General features: G+C 40.6%; 1 protein-coding gene across 3 annotated transcripts in view; it reads left to right on the plus strand.

The window, feature by feature from the left end:
* Positions 1–21,139, plus strand: part of LOC126198912 (DNA repair protein complementing XP-C cells homolog) — a 142,337-nt gene that overhangs the window by 51,098 nt on the left and 70,100 nt on the right. The window lies entirely within an intron of this gene.

Below are 21,139 nucleotides of genomic sequence, written 5' to 3' on the forward strand. Positions count from 1 at the left end.
CTCAGAATGATATTCTTCCACTTTCTGCATTAATCCTCCAATTTATTGTAGAAAGTAGGAATATTTGCTTTTTATTTGCAGGTTTGTTTTACTTGTAGTTAAGTTACAGCAGATTATATAATTTTCATATGCGTTATGGAGATGATTCATTTGCTGTTTTCTTTCCTTTCTGAAGAATAAATTTTATAGCATTTTTGCAAAAATATTAAGTGTGCTTGTTGAGCAGTCCATAAATAATTATATTTTTCTTTCCTTTTCAGTATTCTTTTAGCAACTGAAATATTCAGTTACTTTCTTTCAGAAGGTAAAATCGTTTCATTTGTGCAAGGTGAAAATTATTGAATGGCATTATTCTTTATGCACTATAATTTATAGTGATCACTTTCCACTCTGGATTAACTTACCAGATGGAGCAATCCTTCAAAGGAAGCTACCGTAATGGATGATCAACAGAACTAATTGGACACTGTTCAGCCAGCTGGCTGTGTTCAAGCACCTAGGCACCGACCAGGAATGAGGGAACCACATCACACGTGTGATCCACCAAGCTGCCGAATTCCATTGGTCATCTTACAAGGGAACCTCCTCATCGCACCCCCCCTCAGATTTAGTTATAAGTTGCCACAGTGAATAGGCCTTGAAAAATGGAACACAGATCAATCGAGAAAACAGGAAGAAGTTGTGTGGAACTATGAAAAAAATAAGCAAAATATACAAACTGAGTAGCCCATGCGCAAGATAGGCAACATTAAGACAAATCTGAGCCCAGGAACTCCGTAGTCCCGTGGTTAGCGTGAGCAGCTGCGGAACAAGAGGTCCGTGGTTCAAGTCTTCCCTCGAGTGATAACTATACTTTATTTATTTTCGCAAAGTTATGATCTGTCCGTTCGTTCATTGACATCTCTGTTCCCTGTAATAAGTTTAGTGTCTGTGTTTTGCGACCGCACCACAAAACCATGCGATTAGTAGACGAAAGGACGTGCCTCTCCAATGGGAACCGAAAACATCTGATCGCAAGGTCATAGGTCAACCGATTCCTCCACAGGAAAACACGTCTGATATATTCTATACGACAATGGTGACGGCATGTGTGTCACATGACAGGAATATCTTGTCGAATGGCGAATGGGTAAAAAGATTCTTTTACCTTGCCCGATTTAGGATTTCTTCTGGATGTGATAATCACTCCCAAAAAAGTGATGAAAACATAATGGATGGACAGATAATAATTGTCTGAAAATAAAAAATTAAAATTTTTCACTAGAGGGCAGACTTGAACCAAGGATCTCTGGTTTCACAGCTGCTCACGCTAACCACGGGGCCACGGCTCTCCTGAGCTCACAAATTCCTTGATGTTGCCTATCTTGCGCATGGACTACTCAGTTTGTATGTTTTGCTTATTTTTTCATAGTTCCACACAACTTCTTCCTGTTTTCTTGATTGATCTGTGTTCAGTTTTTCAAAGCCTATCCACTGTGCAACTTGTAACTAAATCTGAGGGGGGTGCGATGGGGTGGTTCCCTTGTTAGAAGGAAGCCTGTACCTTGCTGGATTGATGTATGCCACTCAGCAACCTGGGCCAGGCATATGCTCTGCACCAGTTGAAGTGCTGCTCAACTGTAGAAAAGCTCATAGCCTTTCAAGTCATAATGGGTAAAGATTGACACACACAATCAAAGAGAGCAATAAAAGGTCATGACATGTGTTCCTGGACTCTTATCAACTGATCTATTTGTTCTGGAAAAGTATGGGAAACCCTCAGAGGGCTTTCTAGTTAACACAGTTGCTTACCAATAGCAGTGGTGCTGAAGCAGGAGAGCAGGAGTGTCTCCTAATAATGCCTGGAGATGTAGCCCAGATAATGGCAAAGCATTTTACGACGACTATTGTCACTGCCATTCAGGATCCAGCATTCCACCGCTACCATGAGACAGTGGTGATCTGGACATAAGGTCCAACAGTGCTGAGTCTTACAACTGCCCTTTCTCCTTGTGGGACCGAATCCAGTACAGCATGCTGCAGCTCTTGCAGATGGCATCAAAGGAAATCCTCCTTGAATGTTTTAATTTGATATGGCAGACTGGACATATTTCCAGCTTCTGGAGGGAGGAAATTTTGAGACCTCTGCTCAAACCAGGAAGCACCAAATGTGTCCCACTAGTTACCAGAGTGCCACCTTAACAAGTTGTGTGGGAAAGACCTCAGAGCGGATGGTCAACCATAATCTGGCCTCTACGTAAGAGACCAGGCAACTCATTAGCCACAGCCAGTGTAGATTCAGGTGATGTCAATCATCTGTTGACCATCTAACCCTGCTCGAGGTGACTACTGTGCAGGCTTTCTTATGTAGATAGCATTGCATTAGGATATTTATTGAGATATTTATTACAGGAATAAGGTATATGACACTACTTAGAAGTGCAATATTCTTGGACAGCTCCGCCTGTGGGCTTTCTTGGTTACCTCCCCATCTTCATTCGGTCCTTCTTATCAAGGACCAAGTTGGCGATGAAGTGTTGAATAGCTTTGAACAGGAGTATGGCGTTCCCCGTGGTAGCGTTTTAAGCATTACCCTCTTTGTCTAGCCATAGGTAGTATAATTTCAATGGCGGGAAGTCCTCTATAATGCTTCTTACTTGTGGACAATTTTTACAGTTTTTGTTCCTCCTCTAGCACTGTATCAGTGACTTGCAGCTACAACTTACAGTGAAGAGATAGGAGGAGTGAGCTGCAAAGACAAGTTTTAAATTAGCTACAGATAAGTTTGTTTGTGTGTGTGTGTGTGTGTGTGTGTTTTAATTTTAGTTGTTCTTGTCATATTTTGAATTTATGTGGGTGTCATATGGCAGGCTCAGTTCGGTGATGTTTCTGAACCTCATTTTTAATTCCAAACTGTGATGGCTACCACACCTAAAGGTCATAATACCAAGGACCCGTAAATCGCTTAACAAAGTGGCTTAGCCACAGGTCTTGGGTAGTGGACAGGGCATGTCTTCTCCAGTTTTTACAGGGCTTTCATGAGATTGTGACTAGACCATTGTGTACTATAGAGATCAGTGCAACCTTCTTGTTTGAAGATCATTGATGCTATCTACAATGAATGGATCAGACTAGTCATGGGTGCTTGGAGGACCAGCCTCTTACCCACTCCCTTTGCTGAGGTTGGGCCCACATTCACGATAAGGCGCCAACTCCTCATGGTGCGTCAAGCATATAAATTCCTCGCTGCTCTCAGTTCGCCAGCATTCCGTACTGTTGTCAGTCCAGTTATTCAATACCTTTTTTCCTATAGTCAAAAGAACAATAAGGCCCTTTGGGATCCGTGTGAAAGTCTTCTAGAGTCAATTGATGTTATGTGGCAAGTTCAAACCCAAATCCAGAGTTGGACTGACTGCCAGGTGGTTCCTAAAGAGGCTTAGAATAATTTTATCTTTACTGTGATATTGTTTTTAATACCACATTTTACACCATTTCAAGTGAGTGTCACAACTGTGTAGCTGTATTGACAGATGGATCCAAACAGAGAGCCTCCATTGGTGGTTGTTGTTGTTGTTGTTGTTGTTTTCTTGATTGTGACCTCATGATTCAATTGCTTCAAGAATTTCCTGTGTTTGATGCAGAACTATATGCAATCTTGAAGGCACTGGAGCAGATGAGATGTGTTGCAACTGCTAAATTCCTCGTCTGTGTCGACTCCCTGAGTGCCTTTCACTCTCTACAACACTGGTATCGAAGTGGATAAAATAGTCTCGGATATGTAAGATGCCCTTCTCCACCTACAAAGTCTGACAAGGGCAGTGGGCACATCGGTATTATGGGAAACAAAATAACAGATGTAGCAGTCAAGGAGCAAGTCTCAATAATAAGATAGCTTAGTCAGGGTGTATACGACCCGGGACAACCGGGAGATCCGAGAAAAACCCAGGAATTTTTTCATCCGGGAGAAAACCGTGAAAACCTGGGAATTGTTTATAATTCCGGGAATTTTTCATTGTTTTGGTTTTCAGTTAAATTTTTTGTGAATTTGACTGGTAAGAACCAATACTCCGATAAAGGATATTACTGTATCCCACTACTGCAGAATAATACTGCAGCAACAAAACATGAACGAGGGGAAAAAAACGAAAATAAAACTTAAGTTGCAAAGGAAATGTGCCGTATACAACAAAAAAAACAGTGCTCATACAAGTGGCTACCAATAGCACAGTGCGTCGAAGGCTTAGGAAGACTATGCAATGCTTCATAACAACACATTGCCTCCGATGAGAGTGACGTGACAACTGTTTAAATTAGAGTCTTTTGAGCAGTTGCAGGCGGGCTTTTGCGTATGCGCAGTTTAGTCACGTATGAGTAATACCTTGTCCCGCTTCTGGTTACAGAAGTGTGGCTGGGCACCACTACCTAATATTGCCCCGGTTCGGAAATATAGTAAATCTGGGGCTGATGCCCAGAGCAGTCTGAGTTGTTGTGGGGAGGTGGGTCATCTCCACGTTACCTGTGTTTACGTTCAGTGATTTTGTTTCATCTTCGTTTATTGCTCTCACGTTAAATGATGATGAAACGGATTTTTGTGGCCGGGAACTATCAAATGAATTAAAATACGTTATCTTGGTAACCAAAGGCTAAAATATGTTATTAGTTTCAGATTTTATTTCCACTTTTCTGATAGTTAAGCATTAATCACCTTGCAAAACAATGAAGTTTTTTTTTGTCGGTTTGCTAAAGAGATTTGGCTTTTAATCTTTTCTGCTGAGGCAGTCAATTTATTTGAAACGAAGTGTTTAATTTCACACTCTTGGCGGGTTTCAGCTGTTCGCTACATTTCAAGTGCATGTATGGCATTATACCATAATAAAGAACCAAACACGAGATAATACAGCACTGGTACTCCAAGAAAATTTACATCCGAATATGGACATACGAATGTGCACTTAAAGCCGAATTATGCATTTTAGTGTCACGAATTTCCGATGCTCTTGGAGTACCCTCTGATGTCTTGTTTCTTTTATGTAAGATCAAAATGTTTTACACGTACGAACATACGGACTTCCTGCGTCATCGTAGCTGCGCAAGCAAGGTGATGCCTGTTATCTGGCGCTCTCTTGCAACTGCTGAAATGAACCTATTTTTAACAGGTCGCGGGAAAATATTGCGAATGGTGGTTTGAAAAGCGTTACATTCAAAGCAAATTTCCTTTTGCGCAAGATGAACTGTGTACGATGAGTTTCTTAGATCACAAAGCGTTTGACTCCATTTAAAAATCAACTCTTTGAGGACAACCATTTAGAAGAATTTCGAGCCAAGATCAGACATTTACGTCGTTATTAAAAATTTTACTGGCACATTTGTGTGATGTAGCTTAATTTAAACCATGAACTTTTCTTATTTGTGTGTTCGCTCTAGTTAAGAGTGATCTTGCTATTGGTTGACTTTATCACGTGTCCTATGCTGTCATCAGCGGCGAGATCAAGTGTCATGAGCTATAACTTGCTTACAAAAGCGCATCGCTCTTTCGATTTTCAGTGCTTCGGAAAGTAACATGCGGTGTTTGGTGCAATTCAAATTTATACTTTCGTAATACGAAAATGTGCAGCGTACATGCCCCCACCCCCCCTCCTTCACTCCCGAGAGTTTCGTTGTTTGCAGTGCCGGGAAATTCTAAGTTGGTATATAAAACCATGAACATTCAAAGGATTGATGAGTTTTACAGTGCCAAGGAAGAGTATACTGTCACTTAACTCGAAAAAAGTGTATTTTCATCTGGGAGAATGTGTATTTTTAACCGGAAATTCCGGGAAAAATCCGGGAATTTTTTTTCTTCGTCCACGTATACACCCTGTTAGTGTGCCATTCCCCTCCATGGCATCACCTTGCTGTTGAAGTGCAAGTCATCTTTCAATGGGAAGATGAGTGGTTGGAAGTGACAGACAATAAGCTGTATCTGGTAAAGTCAACAACTCAGCCATGGTGTACCTCCTAGTCACACAGATGGGGTGAGGTACTTCTCACTTTCTTTTGCGTAGGACAGCCTTATGAGGCATGGCGTCTTGCTCCGGTGAGAGGACCCTCCAAAGTGTGACGCTTGTGGATCACGGTGCACCACATTTTACTAGGCTGTGTTTTATATCCAGACAAGTGAGTAGAAGTTAGTTTTTGTAAGTGGTCAGGCAGTCATGTTTCCCGGTGTAGTTATGTTAGCTTTTCTCTTGTATTATTGTGTTTTAATTACCAGTTTTAGAGAATTTCATTGCCCTCGATTCTAAATGACAACCAAATGAATGTAGTATGATTTTTATGGTTTGTCTGACGTGTTCCCTAAAATTTTAGGGAGAGGTTTTAATGTGTCATCGTGGCTATGTTTTTTATTTTATTTTTTTTAAAGTGATTTTTCCAGTCATATTTCCCTGTTTATGAAATGTATTCGCCGTTGCAAATGTGGAAACCATCTGCTATATAATGGAATGACAACAATGAAAATATGTGGCTCAAACACAGATTTCCCACTTATCACGAGCAGTCATCTTACCTTTATGCTATTTGAACATCCCTTACAGCTAGACCCCAACTTCCATATGTTATGAACCATTTGTCTGCAACCTGCACTTGTACATTCATTATGTATGTTCCCATACAGGGAGACATTTTAATTTAAAGTCACTTGTCTGGTGTCAGCAGATAAATACGATATTGCAGTGTCTTTGATGTTCAGAAGCATGATAAAACATTCCGTCGGACATGCATGCACGTACCTGTTATATAACACTTCCTGTTGTAATGTTCACTTATGTTTGAATCTTCATGAAGAACGTACACAATGAAATGACATTCCATTGTATATAATACCTGTATGAGTGATACAAATAAATTGTATTGTTTATTTGTGTGTGTGTTTGTGTTTGTGTTTGTGTTTGCTTGCAGTTTATGGGCACCCAGTAGTGAGGTTGTCAGTGCTGTCATGAAAATTGGTTGAAACAGATGTGGTTAAAAAGGCTGAAAAAGTCACAAAAGAAGTAGGAGGAAGTCCTGTGTAACTACATGCACTCTCAGCCAACCTCACGAATAGTCACCTGCTCAGTCACACTTATCTCAGATCCTTCAAGATAAAGTAAAAGCAGTGAAATGACATAAAATGCCAATTAAAACAGAGTAACTTAAGAGGAAAGCTAAAATAATTGCTCAGGAAAATATAATATTGCGATGCCTGGAAAATATAATATTGCGATGCCTGTTTTCAGAAGTTCGATGCAATAGGCACTGCGGTGACTACAGTGGTTATGAAATACACAAAATTTATTTGAAGTTGCAAATATGGACAACCGTCAGCTGCATTTAGGATGTCTGTGCACACCTCACAGCCAGACCCATACTTCCACATGTTGTCAACCATGTGTCTATAACCTGCACTTATATGTTCATTACATATATTCCTATACAGGAGCGAAAGTTGCTTGCTCAGTGTTGGCGGATAAATATGATATCGTAGTGGCTGTCTTGTTTCGAAGTACGATGCAATGTTCCTTCGGGGATGCTTGCATGTCCATGTTCACAGGAACTATATCATACTTCTCATCAACACAGGCACTGCAATATCAAAATTCCCTCTGTAGTCATTTTAGCTCTCTTGTGTTATTGTGTTTCAATTGTCAGTTTTAGATTATTTCATGGCCTTTACATTATCTCGAAGGATCTGAGATAGTGTGATTGTGCAGCTGACCGTTAGTGAACTTGGGTAAGAGGCAGTATAGTTATGGAGGACTTCCTCCTCCTTGTTTTGTGACTTTTTCGTCCTTTTTAACCACATTTGTTCCTACCAAGTCTCAGAACTACACGTATAACTTCACTGCTGAGCTCTCATACACCACAAGCAAAAACACACAGACACACACAATATAATTTATTTGTATCACCAATGCAGATATTACATACAGTGGAATGTCATTTCAGTTTTGAACAGTCTTTGTGAAGATTCAAACATAAGTGAACATCACAACATGATACAGGGTGATAATTATTGAATTATATGAAATAAAATCGTCATAATTTCTGGACTGTTCGTGTTAGGACATTCAAACTGCACAGCTGGCCATGGGGAATGATGGGAATTAGTATGCACAAGCATAGTTTGGTTTAGCGAAGAAGCCCACTTTTATTTGGATGGGTTTGCCAGTAAGCAAAATCGGTGCGTTTGGGGGACTGAGAATCCACATTTCATAATCAAGAAGTCTCTTCACCATCAATAGGTGACTCTGTGGTGTGTGTCCGGTCACGCAATGATTAGTGCAATATTGTTTGATGGCACAGTGACTACCGAACAGTACGTGAAGGTTTTGGAAGCTGATTTCATCCCCTTTATCCAAAGTGATCCTGATTTCAACAAGATGTGGTTCATGCAAAATGGAGCTCGACTCCATCAAAGCAGGAGAGTCTGATGTCGTGGAGGAGCACTTTGCGAACCACATTCTGGCTCTATTCTCCGGATCTGAACACATGCGACTCCTTTTTGTGAGGCTATATTAAAGACAAGGTGTACAGCAATAACCCCAAAACCATTGCTGAGCTGAAAACAGCTGTTCTGGGGGTCATTGACAACATTGATGTTCCGAAGCTTCAGTGGATCGTGCAGAATTTCGCTATTTGTTGGCGCCTCATCATCACCAATGACGGCAGGCATATCGAACATGCCATAAGCTAAATCTGAATATCTGTAGTGACATTTTGTGTTGAATAAAGTATGTGCACGCTGTAGTTTGTTACTAATTTACTTTTGTTCCATATAGTCAAATAATTGTCACCCTATATGTTACATTACAGGTACATATTTCATTTTCACTTTTTTATTCGCTGTGTATTATTCTCATTCAGAATGGAGTCAGAGGTCGACAAAAGTGAACTGTAGGATCTTCTTGCATACATTGGCTGTCGCATAAGCTGTAGCTGTGGCCACCTCAGCACCTTTGGGCACTGCAATGAGGATTCTGCTGTTTGCATGTTGCGTAACTCGCACTTTCAACATGAAGCAGAAAAACAAAAACATTATGAAATATACACTGTTACACAAGTAAAATCATTTATATTCACATAAGTTCATTAACAAATATATTAAATTACTGCTACATCCTGTCAGTTTGCTACACTACATATCCACCTCACCTGCCTCACCAGTGTAAAGGAACACGTCGCACAGACAAAGTAATTAACACCTTTCATATCCTCCTTGTCTTCTAGTAGTTAGGTGAATTCCTTGTAGGGGCAATATGTGAGCAATTTTGATTTTTGCTAATATAAAACCAGTTACATCATACAGCTGAAATTTTCTGGGGACAAGGCCACAAGAGCTGGTGACAGCTTACTCAGGCTGGCCGTTGCTGACAGGCAAGCTCTGGTCTTTGGCGAGGGCACCTAGTCAGTTACATTTCGAATTTTCTGAGGCTGAACACCTGAGGGTACTGGCTAATTTAAGGCAAGCTCCCCTCATTTGCGTGGGTGACTTGTCAGTAGCGTTTGGAATTTTTTGGCTGAAGGACTTCACAGTAGTGTGGTGCTTTGCCTTTCAATTACCAGTAAGCTATTCGTCTTTCTTTGTAGAGATGCGTGGTTGATTATTTTGAATTTTCTCTTATGGGGGGAATTCCAACAGCAGTCTCCTCTAATGCATTTGGGGTGCCAGTAGGCCACTAGCTTCAACTGGCTAATGTGTAGGGGCACTTTCTTCACGGGGGCACCAGGAGGGGAGAGAAGCGAAACTTTTGGTCATTCTGGCATTAGACTGATTCTACAGGCAGTTTGGTAAGTGTTGCTTTGCTAGCATGGTTGGTTGATCTGAACCAAAAATAGAAATGGTTTTATTTTGATGAAGTATTCTTTGATCTTACGGTCCTCACAGTGATATTTGTTTTGTTTAGTATTGCAGTACTTACTTTTGTTGGATCACAAGTAAACTTTATCTTAGCGAATCTTTGTGTACATGTTTTCACGTGATTGTGCATTACAGTGCGAAGTGCATAGCAGTAATTCCTTTGCATGCCTGTTTAGCCCCACAGATGGCATGCCTACACAATTCTATGTATTTCCATACATTAAACAGCAGTAAGTTTGTATGTATACTACTGGAGGGCCACAGCTGTTGGTAAGCAACTGAGCTTTATATTGCGATACTAGCCATTCTAGTGCAATCAGGTGCTATAAACATTCCCATTGGATCAGTGTTGTTTGCAAGGTCCATAAGATTCATTATACAGTATCACATGAAGTGTGGGATATATCACAAGTCCAAGAGTGCCTTCTCCCAGCAGCTCTTTGTACGGTAGTACATGAGTAATATTGACAGGTGAACTTGCTTCAGCTTTCAGTACACTCTTTCATGCAAATTACGTAGAATAGAACCCAGGTAATAATGAAATGAAAACTTGCTTCAGCAGCCAGTACATTATCTCACTCCATTTTGGGCACTATAGTATCTAAATAATACTGGTACAAGAAACTGCTTCTGCGCACAGTAAAACACTGGTCAATCACTATCACCCCTGCCCCTCTACATGGCCACCTCAGTCAGGATGCACATGGCCCTAAATAGTTGTGTATATATCTACATTTATTTAGTTTTATGTAGTGACATCTGGCATAGATTTTGTAGATAAATAAGAATTTTAACTGTATGAAACATCATATAACTTTGTTATTTTTCTTCCATTCCTGTATGGCAGTATAAGCCATTTTGCTGGTTCGTCATTTCATAAACATTAATTGGCAGCCTGCAGAATTAAAATTTATTGCACACTCCTTACAAAAACTTACTTTAATGTACATCCCCTCCTTTCACGATTTTCAGAAAATCTTATGGCAAACATTGCAGATGAAGAATGTTATACCTAATGGGAAAATAGTGTTTGCTCAGAGTGGCAAGAAAAAGAAAAGAGAAGATAGACTGAATAGTTGCAACCGAAGAAATGAAAGATGATAACCCTCCCAGGTAGATAAATCACCCCCACTCCCCCTACAGTAGGATCCCCTTTGCAAGTGTGGCTTGGCTCCAAGAGCCTGGAGTAGAGATGTCGTCAATCTTACAGAACCGGTGATTTGGGTCTTTCTTACTGCAGCCCAGAAGAGTGGTTCCAACCCTTGCTATTGTACATATCTGGTGTCTGTGCAATTTGAATTCAGTTGAGGTTCAAATTATATTCATGGGCTGAAGAGTATGCTATGCATGCTTTGTTAGACATCTGGCACTAGATGATGGCCTAATATTAAAAAATAGTTCATATTTGTAAATTGTATGTTTTAAATAAGGTCATTCCATCTCTAAATTAATAATACCTTTCTTAGCAAAAAATATTATTACTACAGGGTGGCACATGAGTAGCTGATACATTTTAACATTGGATAAAAATTGTATGGTAATTTTATTTTATTCAAATTTTGCTCCAATGTTTTTTATTTCATGGAAGTATAAGTAGAGGTCATGATGCTGCAATATCGCCAGTCCCTTGTTTCGCAGTTAGCGTTTCGCCATGGCCAAGTGTGGATGTTTATCTGTTCAGCAGCATGTGAAGGCAGTTCTCCTTTATGCCCAATTGAAAAATGTCACACCAATGCAAAGGTGATTTAGGTCAATATTCTACATGTGTTGGGCTTCGTCAAGGAACCCAATTCTCCGATTAATGAAAAAATTTGAAGGAGAAGGCAGTTTGTTGGAAGGGAAGCTGCCTCAGACACAGACTGTTTGTTCTCCAAGAAACATAGCAGTGCTAGGGTCGCCATCCAATGAACTCCAAGCAAGTTGGCCTGGCAAGCACCAAGGAAAATGGGGATATCTTGTCGTTCTCTACAAAGAATTTTACAAAGTGATCTCATGCTCTTCCCTTACAAAATGACTGTGTTAGAGAAGCTGACTCAACAGAACAAAACAGAAAAATGTAGAGTATTCATTATGGGCAATAGGAAAAGGTAGAACAATGTTCAACACATGGTTCCACCTCAGTGCAGCATTAAACAAACAAAATGTTTGATGTTGTGATAGAGAAAAACTGCAAAGTATTCATGTTCATGAAAAACGATGCATGGGGAAAAGTGACAGTGTGAGAAACTCTAGCCAGTCATGGTGTAATCAGGCCAGTATTTTTCAATGAAACTGTCAATGCTGATAGATACAAGATATTGTTGAAAAACGACATTGTACCACATTTTCTTACCACGAATCTTCTGATGAACACACAGTGGTTTACACAAGATAGCACAACACCTCATACAGCTAATGCCATACTGAATCTTCTACAGGAAACATTCAGCAGTCATGTGATGTCCCATTGACACACACAGTGCCACCATTGGAGATCCTTTTGGCCTCCTTCAAGTCTGTATTTAAACCCAAGACTTTTTTTGTGGGGGGAGAGTGGGAGGCAGTATTTGAAAGAGAAACTGTTCCCTTTGGGAGCACAGAATATTATGGAAATGCCTGCCAGTATAGTGCAACTGTGCAATGAGATAATGAAGACTTGTGCCACGAAACTGGTAAGGAATATGTCTACTCGTCTTCGTAAAGTTATCTGCTGCATTGGAGCGCATATTGAACAGGTGATGAAGTGAAATGCATTTCTATGGACCATACTACCTGTGTGTAAAACTTGAAAATTTTGATTTCAGAAATAAGTGTTGTGGCAATATTAAATGTGTCAACTATTCGTGAACCACCCTGCATGCTATTAATCAGTACAGGACCTACAAAAATAAAAAAGAATGTGCTGACTAATATCATTTGTGTTACATTTACTTGGGTTACAAAACTGTGCCACATGATCAGCACTGTGTAATCCATCAGTGACTGTAAAGGAGCTTTCAGTAATAATGCTTTGGGATACAGGATCTTGCCGATTATAATTGGAAGTCTCCCATTTAGAAGAAAAAACTTCCCAGTTTCTTCATTGAATTTTGAACTTCTGAGATAATTTTTGACCATTACTAGCTCACCAGCATGAAACATAGGTTCACTAGCTTTTTCAGTGTGTTCTTATATCCTCTGGTTAGCACTGATCTTGCTCTAACTTGCTTCATATTGCCATTTGATTACTTTTAGTGAGAGACCAGGTTATTAATGAAAGTTGTGGCTCACCTAATTCTTTGTGGCCACTATTTCTAGAAGAGCTAATCCCTTATTAAAATGTGACAATTCGTTTAAAACTTTTTCCAGTTCAGGCATTAACTTAGCCCACCTTGAATGTTCAGTGTAACTGTAGGTCTGACAAAGACGGCCTAATTCTTTAATCATGTGTTTCAACAGATCTTGTGGAGATATCTTCTGCCTGGTTTGATGCAGCCCACTATGAATTCCTCTCCTGTGCCAACCTGTTGATATCAGAGTAACATTAGCACCCTACATCCTCGTTTATTTGTTGGATGTATTACAATCTCCTGTTCCTCTGCAGTTTTTACACTGTACAACTTTCTCTGGTACCACAGAGGTTATTCCCTGATGTCTTAACACATGTACAATCATCCATTCCCTTATTATTGTCCATGTTTTCCATACGTTCCTTTCTTTGTCAATTCTATGGAGAACCTCCTTTTCTTATCTTTACAGTCAACTGAATTTTCGACGTTCTTCTGTAGCATCACATCTCAAACACTTCAATCCTCTTCGGTTCCAGTTTTCTACATCTACATATACTGATCAGCCATAACATATGACCAACGATGTACTATCAATATAAACCCGTCCAGGTGATAGCAGCGTCACCTGGCAAGGAATGACTGCTGGTCAGGCACACACACAGTGCATGTAATGTCACTGAGCGTGCTGTCTGTGTGTGTAATGGGGAAGGTGTACAATCTATCTGAGTTTGATTGAGTACAGATTGTGTTGTCCCAGAGGCTTGACACAAGCATTTCGTAAACTGCATGACTTGTCAGATGTTCAAGCACTGCTGTGGTGAGTGTCTTCAACATGTGGCGAAACCATGTCCAGATGCCATGGTGTTGGGCAGCTACCCTCATTACAGGCATCAGATGTCCTACGATGGGCAGACTGGTAAAACAGGACAGGCAGTGACCTATGGTGGAACTAACATCAAATTTTAATGCTGGGCAGAGTACAAGTGTGTCTGAACACACGGTGCACTGAACACTCCTAACGATGGGCATCCGTAGCCAGCGACCCATGCTTATGCCAATGTTAGCATCACGACTTCGGCAGCTACATCTGCAACGGACATGTGATCATAAGCACTGGCTGTTGGCGCTGTGGCGGAGCATTGCATGGTCTGATGAATCCTGATACCTTTTTCATCATGCCAGTGGGAGTGCGCAAATCCTTTGCCATCCAAGGGAAGAGCTCCTTGACACCTTTACAGCAGGGTGGAGACAAGTTGGCAGCAGCTGGGGAATACTCACAAGCGCAACCATATGTCCAGTGGAACTCTTGCGAGACACCATGATGGCCAAGGAGTATTGTACACTGGTTGCAAACCACACACACTCTTTCACGATGATCATGTTTCCTGATGGCAGTGGCATTTTTCAAGAAGATAATGCATCCTTTCACAAATTCAGGAGTGTGACAGAGTGGTTTGAGGAACACAGTGATTAGTTCCAATTGATGTGCTGGCCCTCCAACTCCCCAGATCTGAACATGAACAAAACATCTGGGATGTGATTAAACATGGTGTCAGAGCTCATTGCCCTCCTCCCTGGAAGAACTATGAGCAATTCTTGATCTTCAATACCGTGAAACAAATCTCGTCTACTGCAAGCTCTTTGCTTTCCATATTTTGGGAGGTGTTAATATAGACAAAAAAGTCCAGTAAACATGTGCTCTAAAACGTATACCTTGAAAGTTATGACCACATGTTGATTAGAAGAATTGTGTTTTAGAGTAGCAAAGATGAACAGGTGCTCATAGCTCTTACGTGACTTCTTATCCTATGTTGGTCTATAACTACCACTTTTCAAAATATTGGGAGCAAAGAGCTTACGGTGGAAGAGATGTGTTTCACAATATTGAAGATCATAATTGCTCATAGCTCTTAAGGCATACGTTTTAGAGGCTATGTTTACTTGACTTTTTTTGTTTCAGATAATCATACCTGTCTTATCCCTGAATATTGATCATCACTTCTGAAACGCTCTGTATAATGGGTGTGAATAGCAATCAAATGTTGATCCTGCATAGTTGTATGTGAGACCATGCTGTCAACACCTGTAGAATCTGAAAGAGATCTCATTGTGGATCTCTATTTGGCCTGCTGGTCAAATTTCTTCTGTATCCAGATTTGTGGGGCATTCGGATGTGACATCTGCCCCAGTGAAAGACTGCATGGGAACATGAGGGCACTAATGTTCCATCCAGTTCCTGATAAATCGCGTCTAACCGTAACAAGGGAGGACCACCACATTGGGCACCAAACACTTTTAACCCCTGCACATCTACACCTGCTGTCAGTGAACAAGAAATGGACTCCTTGCAATGTTCTCTGCCATCCCATACGTTAGCAGCAGCCGGACTAGGGTATTGCCATTTCATTTGTAAGATGCCATTAACACCATGACACTGACAGTTGCATTTGTGGAGGTGCCTTGACTGGGAAGTGTGGATGAATGGCATCACATTGTGTTTAATAATGAATTGTGGTTCTGCACTATTCCCAATGACATTGTTGCCCAGTGTGGCAGCAACCTGGGAAGAGGTCCCATTCTTGCATTGTTTTGGAGGGAGAACTCTGTCCGGGTAAAAACGAAGCTGTCCCTTCTGGTTGAACAAGAGGTCTGAGACCATGGGAAGCTGGGACTGAGCATCTATGTCCACCTGTTGCAGTGTGGGACAGAAATGTGGATCTCATAATTGTACCAGCATCGATATCCACCTATTGCAGTGTGGAACTGAAATATGGATCTCATAATTGTACCAGGACAAGAACAGATTGATATATCGCTGCTATGTGACCTGTTTCTTTGCATTGATGGTAAGAGTCTCACTGCTTGGGACAGTCCATCTACTGTACAAAATGAGGGGTGTGAAGGAAATGATATTCACTGTCCTTGCTGTTGATGACCTGTTTGTCCACATTAGCCCTACCAGTTGTAAGAGGTGTGCCACAAGGCTCAGTGCTTGGACCTTTTCTCTTCCTGGTATAAATGAATGACTTGCCTACTTTCATGCTTCACAAGTCAATAATATAATATATGCTGATGACACAACCCTGATTACCTCAGATAACAAATTGGAGGAAGTGAAGAAACAAACAAAAGTAATGCTTGAAAAGTCTGCCATATGGCTCCACAGTACCAAGCTGATACTCAACAGTAGCAAGACTGAAACTATGTATTTCTTCTTGCACAATCTAAAGGAAAAATTAAATGAGTCTGACTCTGTAAGACTTCTTGGAATCCACCTGGACCCGAAATTAACATGGAATACACACACTGAACTGTTATATACCTGACTATCTAGAGTAGTCTTTTTGTTAAGGAAACTAAAAACATTAATTAGCAGAAAACAACTTTTATCTTCTTATTATGCCTTCTTTGAATCTCACTTACAGTACGGAATAAAATTATGGGGCAACTCATCTGGTGCTCAGACAGTGTTCATGTGGCAGAAGAAACCAATTAGAGCAATTACAGGTATTAAAAGCCAAGAATCATGTCGAAAGCACTTTAAGAAACTTAACATCTTAACATTACCTTCTCTGTGTATAAAAACGTGTCTTCTTTCCATAAAAAAAATAAAATAAAAAATAAAAAAAACATACATACCTTACCTTCCAGAACAGATGTTCATTCACATGATACCAGATATAAAAACAATCTTGATGTAGACTTTACTAGGCTATCTAAGGTCCAAAGTAGCTTTAAACAAACAGGATTAAAATTATATAACAAGTTACCACCATCACTGATGATGTAAAGGAATTGGAATGTAGTAGAGTGTGAGAGTAACTATGATGTTAAGGAATTGGAATGTAGTAGAGAGTAACTATGATGTAAAGGAATTATGATGTAGAGAATAACACTTTATCCTCATGTGATGTAATCTGAATGTACATAGTTTCCCAATTTTAGATTCACTATCAAATGTAATGTCAAAACTGTCTATTTCAACAAATGTTGACTAATGACAAGTAATAAAGAAAAAGCCCAGTTTGTTGGTTTGTTAGTTCTCCAGCTGCCACCTTTTCCCCCAGTGCACTAGGCTCTGTGCACCGTGGCTGCACGCTGTCAACAATGGTGGTATCACTCCAAGCCTGTAATTGGCGGCCCACGGTGTGAGAGACCTAGAATGACTGCACGATATTCAAAACCTCTTCCAACATAGGGTCCTCAAGCTGAAGGGAATGGTGATGCACCTCCTTCTCTGGGGCTGAATGAATGATTGTGCCTCTGACCATGGTGTCCACATAAGATTCCTAAGACTTAGCCATGACAAAGCTACACTTATGACTGAGGCCGTGCAGCTGAGACCCCCGAGCCCAGTACAGTTGCTGCAGCTGTTTGTGGCATTGGCAGAATTCCACACATGGCAATCATCACCTTCTTCTGCCTGTGGTGATAGAACGATAGAAAATAATACGTATCATCAAAAAAAAAAAAAAAAGGGCGACTCTGGTTCTTGCAAAGGAGGTAAGAGGCACATTAAGTGATATATATACAAGGGGTATCCATAATAAGAAAAGCGCTTTACAGATGTCAGTCACTTGGAACCGTACAATTTGTTGATGAAACTGGTTCTTGTTAGCGTCTCACTTTTTTGCGGATTCGTCATAGCGTGGGAACGGGTGGGCGAATGACCACTGGCGGAGCATTGGTCAATGTAGCCAACAATCATTCCGATTTAGCCATATGTGCCTGCTGTTATTGCAGAAGGAACGTGATTAAAGCCTCCATTGAAGCTCTGAACCACAGAATTAAAAAAAAAAAAAAAAAAAAACGTGAAAATTTCAACCCTTGGTCATTGCCACTTGTGTTCTAACAAGGACACAAGGAAACACATGGCCATAAAAGAAATATAAATGGATTGGATTGTGGAGTAACATAAACAAAAATACAATGTAAGTGGTGAGATTTATGGAGTGAGATCAACAAGATCATAATGTAAGCAGTGTACACTTACCGAATATATCAACATCAGGGCCTGGAGGCCCATGCATGATCTTATAAAGACACTATCCCTGCCAGTTGTTGATGGAGTAGTGGTGCGCACGCATGGCATACCAAGTGACTGGAACTTGGAGGTGCACCATTTGAATGTCGGCACACAATATGCTTGCCATAGTGACCCAACTCACATCTGTTGTGGCAGTAGTTGTAGTAACCGGCAAAATACAATCTTACATACAAATTGGAAGGGGCATAAGGGGCCACATACAATTACTAATAACCATATTCTTAAAGCTAATTATCGAAGACTGAGTTTTGTTTCATGGAAACCCCCTATATCTGATGGATTTGGAAAGACCGAAAAGAGATTTGAACTTTTAAGTTTTAATTAACATATTTATTGTGAAAAATAAATATACAACAATGTGTAAATGTTTATTTTGACATTTGCAAGACAAGACAAACATTATAAAATGTAGATCATTGAGTTATAAGCCATTGAGTGAGTCCCCTCGCATGTCATCCCTCAGGATGCCGCTTCCAATTTGTATCTAACCTTGTGTATTGCTGCATCTCTCTCTATTCCCTTCTACAACCAAAACGCATTTGCTTATTTGACCTTCATTGAATCTTGCCATGACCTGGAATAGTGTATCATTATACACGTAAAACTTGCTGCTCTTTTTAAGTCTTAAATCAAATACTATGATTCTCATTTTCAAAAAGGGCCCTAACTTCCAGATCACCTTCAAAATCACGTTCAAGGTCACATCCATCAGTAGCAATGTTTGGGCCCCTTTGTCACCTAAAACTTTTAGATAAAGCATTTTGCTGTATTCCGAACCATTCGGCGTTATGGATTGAAGTAGTCCACCCTGTATATTAAAACTGTGATGTATCCCAGCATGAATGATGATTCAAAATCCTTCATGGTTACTCATGACAGCGAAGGCCATAAGTTATCAGTGCTCGGCAAATACGAGCTGCTAGTATTACAGGAATCTGGGTACTGTTAAACTATATGGGTCACTGACATTGAACATCAATATTTATATTCCCTATTGTTTGGAAAATTGTAGAAATTGAATTGAAAGGATGTGTGTATGTGCTGTTCCAGAAAATGTATTCTAAACAAAAATAATCAGTTTTTGAAAATATAATATTACTGGATAGATCAAAAAATCCACTCACCGAGCAGACAGGCGAACACACACATAAAGGTATTTAAATTTGCAAGCTTATAGAACCAGTGACTCCTTCTGGCAGAACGTTTGAAGGACAAGGAAGAGAAGTGAAGGTAAGGATTGGTGAGGTCTAGGAAATGGGGAGTGTTCAGAAAAGTCACCCAGAAGCCCAGTCAGAAGATACTTAGTGGATGGGATGAGGAGGACAGAACTTTCCATACTCTCCCCATTTCCTAAAACTCACAAGAAAATATACTGTTTATCAACATAATAGTGATGACTGATGAAAATGGGTTGTCACATCATCATCATCTTCTTTAGTCAAAGGACTGGTTTAATTAAGCTCTTCAAGCTAGTCTATCCTGTGAAAGCCTCTGTATTTCTTCGTAACTACTGAAATCCACCTCCATTTGAAACTGCTTATTGTATTCAAGCCTTTGTTTCCCTCAACAATTTTTATGCCCCCCCCCCCCCCCCCCCCACACACACACACACACACAAAATCAAGCAAATGTAACTCACACATGATTGCAGTCTCTGACTTCTGAGGCCAAACTGCAAGCAGCAGCATATGATAGGAGAGTAAATCGGGTGGTGGGTGTAAGGAGGAGGCTGGGCAGGGAGGGGAATGGGTAGCAGTGTAGGGATGCGGGACAGTGAAGTGCTGCTTGTGGAAGCATACAGGTACGAGGTGGAGAGAAGGGAGGGCAGCTAGGTGCAGCCAGGAAGTTAGGCGGAGGGCAGCTGGGGGGGGGGGGGGGGGGGGACGACGACAGGAGAGAAGCAAAACGACTTTGGGTGTGTTGGTGGAGTAGACGGCTGTGTAGTGCTGGAATGGGAAAAGGGAAGGGGTTAGATGGGTAAGGACAATGACTAACAAAGGTGGAGGCCTGGGGGGTTAAGGGAACATTGGATGCATTGCAGGGAATTCCCCACGTGCACAATTAAGAAATACTGGTGTTGGTGGGAAGGATCAAGATGGCAAAGGGATGGTTCAGCTGTTTCTTGACCAGAGTTTGTCAGTGGCCATTGGTGCGGACAGAGGTGGTTGGTTGTCATGCCCATGTAGAATAATATTGTTTTTATTGTTTAACTGTTATCTTTCATTACTGGGGTAGATTAGTTTATTATTATTTGTGTGAAAACAATGTTACCTTATCATGTTACGTGTCAATGCTTCTTACTAAAAACTTGAAAGAAGATGCCTCCCACGTAATAATGTTGGTGTAAGTGTAGGGTGATGTGGAGCAAACAGACATTTCTCACCAAGTCCTATGTTATACATGGAAGCAAGAGAAAATTAATAAAAGTGTCTATAAATATGAACAAGTATACAATTTATTTACCACCAATACAAAGTTATTTTTTGAAAGGTACATAAGGAAGATGCCCTCTGTTTGCGTAAGTCCATTGCTGCAAAAGTTCCTTGAAGTTATCATACACGTCAGTGACTGAAACTGTGTCACCAGTGGCTTGCTTGTGTTCTTGGTTACTCGTGATATGCCTGTGGAACACACGGTCTTTCAGCAACCTCCATAGCAAAAGTATAGTACACTGTGGTCAGGCACCTGTGCTGGCCAAACGATTTTGCCGAAACGAGAGGTAAGAGTTACAAAAATTTTATGAACTACAGCCATACTGTTTTGCCCAGTGTAGATTGTTGCTCCATCCTGTTGGAAACATTGGTTTCGGGGCTCAATGCCAAGCTGTTGTAACTTTTGTTCAACAAAGCCTTCCAACATAGTCACCTAATGTTCTGAATAAATTAGACTGTTCATTGTCGTTTCCAAAGAAGTACAGGAAGTACAGGTCTACAATTCTGAAAGCACCATCTCACAACAAACTGTCACCTTAGGAGGCTGCAGGGGCTT

The sequence above is a fragment of the Schistocerca nitens genome, chromosome 8 (genome assembly GCF_023898315.1).
Source record: "Schistocerca nitens isolate TAMUIC-IGC-003100 chromosome 8, iqSchNite1.1, whole genome shotgun sequence".
In the NCBI taxonomy this organism is placed as follows: domain Eukaryota; kingdom Metazoa; phylum Arthropoda; class Insecta; order Orthoptera; family Acrididae; genus Schistocerca; species Schistocerca nitens.